Source organism: Octodon degus, unplaced genomic scaffold, assembly GCF_000260255.1.
Source record: "Octodon degus isolate 3935 unplaced genomic scaffold, OctDeg1.0 scaffold00174, whole genome shotgun sequence".
NCBI lineage: Eukaryota > Metazoa > Chordata > Mammalia > Rodentia > Octodontidae > Octodon > Octodon degus.
In genome coordinates, this window is record NW_004524750.1 from 602,263 (window position 1) to 609,404 (window position 7,142).

The window sequence follows — 7,142 nt, forward strand, 5'->3', positions numbered from 1 at the left end:
TGTTATTTGTTAAATCCTAAAATATTTTGAGTAGGTTTCAAACCACTGTTCTTGATCATCATGTTGTTTTTTGATTCAATGAGACTTTTTGATGTGTTTATATGTGACATGTACAATAATCTTAAAAAAATAAAAAATAAAATTTTTGAGAAGACATACTCTGCCAGGCATGGTGGTGCTCCGATCACTGCAAGTTCGAAGCCAGCTGGGCTACATAGCAATACCCTGTCTCACAAACAAAACGCAGGGCCGGGGATGTAACTCAGCGGTAGAATGCTTGCCTAGGGTGCATAGGGCCCTGAACTCAATCCCCAGGACCAAACACACAAAAAAAGACATATCATACAATGGCAAAGTATAAACATTAAGTCTTATTGGCTTTAAGGAGCAGGTAAAGGATGCTTACAAAAATTATATGTTCATATATTTGCATTTAAAACTAGCATTGTACAATATGCAGATGAATTATAAAAGTCATGCTAATAATTTTAAATTTTATCCAATTAGCAAATCAAAACAAAACCCACAAGTTAATGGGAAGATTATGGGCAAAAGACAAAGGCTTTCATTTTAACGCCTTTTACGGCACTTTTTATCCTGCTTTCTGAATAGGAGACCCCACATTTCCATTTTTCGCTGGGCTGCCAGAATTCTATGGCTGGCCTTGCCAAAGCCATTGACAGCTTCTTTTTACTGGTTTCTTGACTGTCTTCTCCCTAGGCCTCTTCCTTTCTCCACAGCAGTCCGAGCACTCTGTGAATCACAGATAGGTCACTTGAACCCTGCTTAAAACCAGTAAATAAGCAGCAGAACCCCAGGATAAAATCTAGACTTCTTTCCTAAGATCTGATTGGCTTCTGTCTGACCTGCCAACCCCAGCCTACGACCGCCCCCTTTTTCCAAATCCTCCAGTCCACCCGCCTTCTAACTGTTCCTCAGGGCAATGGGCCCCTGCCACAGGTCCTCTGCCCTGCTGGCCCCACTGCCTGGAATGCTTTCGTGCCCAGTCTTTGGACAGCCAGCTCCTGTTGCCACTTGGATCTCAGCTAGTGTGTCATCCCTCACGCTGCCTTCCATGGCCTCTCCATCTACAGCAGCCCCAAGCACGGCTGCACGTAGCCTTTGCTCAGCCTTCTCCAGAGCACTCCTTTCCACCCAGCACTACTGCGCATCCCAGCCCCAGAACTCTAAGCGCCTCAGGTGATGGATCTCTGTGCATCTTACTAGCAAAGGTCAGTGCCCCAGGGGTATCTTTAGGAGAAGGGAGTTGGTAGGTAAGTTCCCCGTGTTCTTCCTGGCCTAGCCAGTGGGAGAGGGAACTGAGATGCATTTCGCATGATTGCTGTGATACTCTGGGGCCCTGTAATCAGCACCCCGCCAAGCAACAGCGCCAGCATCGGCTTTTCTTTCCTGTTCCGTTTTCCCTGGCACTTGCTTCCTGGGATCACCTCCCAGACCACAGTCCATCCCGAAGCTGCGCCTCAGGCTTTGCTCTCAGGCCTGTAAGCCTCACTTTCCTCTAAGCACTTGTAAAAACATCATTTATTGAAATCAACAGTATAATCTTTTTGGGTTTTGGGTTGCAAATACGGGACAGCATCATCTTATTTCATTACCTTTTTTGAATGCCTGGCTCAAGTAACTTTGGGGAAAAGCTATCTGTGAGGAAAAAAAATCTTATTCCAACTGTTATTCTTAAACTAGTTACACTAAAACCAACCAAGTGTTAACTTACTTTGAGAACAGTCTTTCTTTTATAAAAGTTGCCCCAAACTAACACAAATCAAACTGACACAAAAAGCTGGTCTCTGTGTAGGAATCAGCACAGGAAGGTGCAGGGAGCTCACGGCTCCTGGCAAGGGCACAGTCCGGCCTGAGCTCAAAGCACTCACACCCAATTTCCAGGCTGGCCCATGAGTTTTAAAAGCAAAAGGGTATTTAGTCATCTAAGTCTATGTTTCTGAAAAGGTGGACATGGACTGCCCACTGGGAATGCACCAGATGGCTTCTGACAAGATCATGCTGATATTCAGTTTTGGTCTTGGGGCACTGAAGCTGCTGGATTTCACATGGGACTGGACTGGCCAGCACCACCTCCCCCACGGCAGACTCTTCAGTCAGCCAGGGACATCAGAAGATAGCAGGCCCTGCGCCGCCATCACAGATCTTACTGTGCATCTTTCCTTCAGGGTCTCTGTGGCAAGGATAAAGGCATTCACATCCTAGATGGCGTCATCGACAAGGATGGCCACCCCTCCTCCAACATCACCAACAACAGTGATAGGCGTTTTGTTTAGTAATCAGCATGGGGCTCTCCAGGCTGGGGCAAGCACCAGGTGCACTCCTGCCACAGTGAGGGTGTCGTCCACCCCCAAGTCTGACTTAGCATCCTGTGCTTCACCATGAATCACTGCAACCCCAGTCCAAGGCACTCCACAAAAGACTTGGCCGCAAAGGCTGCTCTCCTGTGACCCAGGATCTCTTCTTGAATGTCCTGGAAGAAGGGGTGATTCCTGTAGGTTGTCAACAGGAGTGCTGAAGCAGCCCTGGATTTCCTTCTGGGGTAAACCCATAGTAGTGAGACGGGTTAGATCAGCTTTGCACATTATGGAAGCCAGCAATTTAGAGGCAACGGAACCTCTTTTCTTCATCTTGCCCTGTTTGTAAGAAAGCAGAGCATCACGCCAACGATGCTCTTGGCCAGGAAGCCCTCTGTGCACAGACCACAGTCAGGAGCTCCCTGATACCAGTGTTCACATCCTTCAACATGGTCTATGTGATGAAAGCATCTTTGCCCTCACAAACTCATGAATGCGTACTCTTGCTTCTCAATTAAAAAGAGGATGATAACATTGCCTACCACTATTAGCACCTCCCGCTACTACAGGTCATTGATGAGGATTAAATGGGGTATCGCATGTAAACTTTTCCCCGTGCAGTCTGGCACACAGCGCACCCAACCAGTATTGCCCTGTGCATACCACCAACCGCAAGGGACCTCAGTAACATCTCCAGGGAAGGCAAATGGACAGACAACTGAAGTCAGAACGGGCCTCGTGCTCAGGGGTTCTCAGCTGGGGGGGATTTCACCCCGCCCACTCAGACTGGCCATGAGCGGAAAGGCTTTGGCAGCCACGCTGGAAGCTGCTAATGGCATCTAGAAGGCGGGAGATGCTGTCAGACGTCCTGCAGCATCAAGACTGCCCACACAGAAACACTGCCCCACCTTGAAGTGGATGGTACTGGGGTTGAGAAACCCTGCGTGGCAAAATAGCCTAATTAGGAGAGGGACATCATAAATATGTAATGTCACTCATCAAACTTTTAAAACTTTTTAAAAATTGATCACACCAGAAGAAAATTAAGTCTTAGCTAAATGTGTTTCTATTGATCACAGAAATGGAACTATACAAAGTACATCTCCATGGATCGCTGGGGAAAAAAGGACAAATCTGAAAAGGCTACAAGGGCTGATCAAAATACAGTGTGTTTGTCTTTATCTTACCTTTCTCTTACTATTTTAATTTATGTACCATGTGTGTAATAAATGCTGTGCACATCCCTCTGGGAAGCTGGCACGCACACATCCCAGCTCCTTCCTCACTTGTTCCTTCCCTCCCACAGCCCCTCCTTTCTCGGCTCACATCTGCAGTACGTAATGCTTACATCCCCATGTGAGGCTGGTGTGTGGACATGGTGCATGACGTGTCCCAATTCCTCTTGCTCAGCCCCTTATCCCTTCCCTGCTGAGGACCTTCTCCATTCCCTCCCTTGACCCCATTCCCACGGAAAGCCATCTATTTCTCTACTTCCTACTATCCATCTTTTATTTTGTTCTTTACTTTTATTCAGAGTTTCTCATAGAAGAGCAACAATGTGGTATTTAGCTTGTGTGTTTGGTTTATTTCACTTAACATTACGGGTACACCCATTTTCCTACCAATGACTCTGGTCTGTACTTTATAGCAGAGTAGCACTCCATGGTGTGTAAATACATTTTCTCTACCCATTCATCTGCTGATGGACATATGGGCAGCTTCCAAAATTATGGGTTGTGCCACTACAAACATGTGTATGCATGTTCATCTATAATATCATGGTTTCAACTGTTTCAGGAAGATTTCTAGAAAAAGAATAGCTGGGTCAAATGAAATTCCTAGTTTCATTTTTTGAGGAATATCCATACTGATTTCTATTGTGGTTGTACTAGTTTACACTCCTGTCAATGGAGGAAAAGGGACTCCTTTTCCACAGTCCCTCCAGCATGTGTTATTTGATTATTTTCATGACGCCAGTTCCGTCTCGAGTAAGATGGAACCTCAGTTGCTTAAAATTTGCATTTCCCAAATGGCCAGCAATGGTGAGCACTTCATTATGTATTTATTAGCTATTTGTACTTCTTCTGTGAAGAGTCTGTTCATTTCAGTCGCCCACTTTTTGACTGGATCTTGTTTTGGGTGGAGGTCTAATTTTATTGAGTTCTTTATACCCTGAGGAACAGCTGGCAACGATTTTTCCCATGTTGTTGGTTCTTTTTTCTCCATTGATTGTTTTGATGTATAGAAGTTTTTTAATTTAATACAATTGCATTTGTCACTTTTCAGAACTATCTCCTGTGCACCTGGGTTCATGCTCAGATGCCTTTACCTGCGCCTGTGCCTGTCCTGCCTTCTAGTGGGCTAACTGTCCCTGGTTTGCAGAGGTCTTCCTCTTCCTTATTTGGTTAGCTTGCTAACTCATTTCTATTTAAGTTTAGTGCTTGGTGAGAATTATGAATATAAAGTCAGTCTTCTGCACATGATGACCAACTTTCCAACACCATTTATTAAAGGGCTGTCTTTCCTCCACTTGTTTGGCCCTCTGCCAAACATACAGCAGAATGTACCTGAAATTGCTTCTGCATCCTCTAGTCTGCTCTACTAATCCTCGGTGTCTTTGTGCCCGTACCATGTTGTTTTATCACCGTAGCTTTTATAACATAACTTCAAGTCCAAGATTATGGTGCCTCCCACCTTGTTCTTTTTTCCCAACATTGCTTTTGCTATTCCGGGTCTCTTCTGGTTTTATACAAATTTTAAGATTTTCTCCTATTCTGTGAAGAATGCTATTGGAATTTTGATTGAGATTGCATTAAATCTGTATATCAATTTTGGAAGTATGGCTATTATGACTATGTTGGTTGCACCTACTCAGGAACAGGAGACAGTTTTCCATTTTCTAAGGTCGTCTTCAATTTTCTTTTTCATAATGCTGTAATTTTAATTGCAGAGGTCTTTCACTCCCTTATCAGGTTAACTCTTAAGTATTTACTTTTTCTTTGCTCTATTATGAATGTCATTTTTCCCTGATTTTTTTCTCAGGGAATTCAATTTTAGTGTACAGGAAAAAATCATTTTTGTGTTTATTTTATGCCCTGCTACATTACTGGAGTAGGTTAATTCTAAGTGTCTTTTAGTGGATGAGGTTAGGTCTTCTATGCAGAACATCAAGTCATCTGTCAATGATAATTCGACTTCTTCCTTCCTTACACACATCCCTCCCCTATTGCTCTGGCTAATGTTCCCAGGACTGTGATGAACAGTAGTGACAGGAGTGGACCTCTCTGTCATATTCCTGATTTCAGAGGGAAGTTTTTCAATTTTCCTCCATTTAGTGTGCAGTTGGCAGTAGGTCTATCAAAAGTGGCTTTTATCAGATTGAAATAAGGTCCTTTCATACCTATTTTCTTCCATTTTTTAAATCATGAGTGAATGTTGGATTTTGCCAAAGGCTTTTACTGTATCTGTTGAAATGATCATGCATGTCATTTTGTCCCAATTTCTGTTTACATGACATACAAAACTTGTTCATTTGCATGTTAAATTTGTGTGTTTAAATAACAAAAGTGTGTTACAATAAAAGACACATTGCCATGAAAACAACCTTTGCTTCACGCGCACTTATCCTGTAGTTCTTGCCACTTTCTGAAACAGTTTCAGAAGTCTTCTACAACTGTCTTTATGAAAAGTCATCAAAAATACGCTGAATGTTGCTGCTGGGTGCCATGTAATGGAAAGGTAGGGACATAACGACATTACAGTTGTCCCCATTTGCCTTACGCACCAGATGTGGCACTGTGCTACTCCTGGTTCTTCCTCAAAGTGAAAATGTCCATGAAAGGTAAACATTTTGAATTAATTCAGGACATCAAGGGAGCAATGACAATGTAACTAAGGATATTCGTGAAAGAACACTTTCATAATTTCTTCAGAAAGTGGCAAGAATGACGAGATAAGTGCTTCTGAGCGAGAAGAAGCATTCTGAGAGGGGTCCGCAGCAATGTGTCATTCACCGTCACAATTATTTTTAAAATTGAAGCATTCGTTGTACTTTTCAATCACCCCTCATAAGTATCAAGGCATACATAGCACAAGTTTGCAGACGCTCCTGTAATCCACACTTGGCCCTTTGTGCTCCGTAATGGGACCCGATTGTAATTCATATGACAGCATGCTCAACTAAAAGAAATTGCTGAGCTGGTGACGGAGTTACACTTTCTAATTGGGACAAAATACCCAACACCCAGAATTAAAGAAGGAAAGGTTTCTTCAGAGGCTTTGGTCGATACTCGCTGGCTCCAAGGCAGAGCACACACGGCAGACGGCTGCCCCTCGCAGTGGCGGAAAGCAGCAGAGAGCAAAGGGAGCCACTCTCCCCTCCTCACACTGCACAGCAGGTCACCCAGCCCAGGGCCAGGGTGGCACTCACACCCATAATCCCGGCACTGGATCATGAATTAATCTAACACTCCAGAAGCTGCCCCACAACTGCATGAGGCTTTGGGGGAGGGGAACAACTAGACACAAACCGCAAAGCTGGGCACAGTGATATGTGACTATAATCCCAGCACTCCGAGGCTGAGGCACGGGGATTGTCTTGAGTTCAAGGCCATCCTGGACTACAGAATGAGTTCAAGGAGAAGTACAGAGCAAGACCCTGCCTTACAAAAGAGAGAAAGAAAGAAAGAAAGAAAGAAAGAAAGAAAGAAAGAAAGAAAGAAAGAAAGAAAGAAAAAAAGAAAGAAAGAAAACCGATCATCCTTTCTTGCAATAAATAATCATGCTACCAAGTGTGCTCCTAAGCAGTGGGTCCGCTCCGTGCGA

The 7,142-nt window shown here is 44.0% G+C and overlaps 1 protein-coding gene and 1 pseudogene across 1 annotated transcript in view; both read right to left on the reverse strand.

Moving 5' to 3' along the window:
* The window catches only part of Acyp2 (acylphosphatase 2), a 226,423-nt gene that overhangs the window by 151,391 nt on the left and 67,890 nt on the right, over nucleotides 1–7,142 (reverse strand). The gene's annotated exons all lie outside the window — the stretch shown is intronic.
* The window catches only part of LOC105743832, a 36,067-nt pseudogene continuing 30,863 nt past the window's right edge, over nucleotides 1,939–7,142 (reverse strand).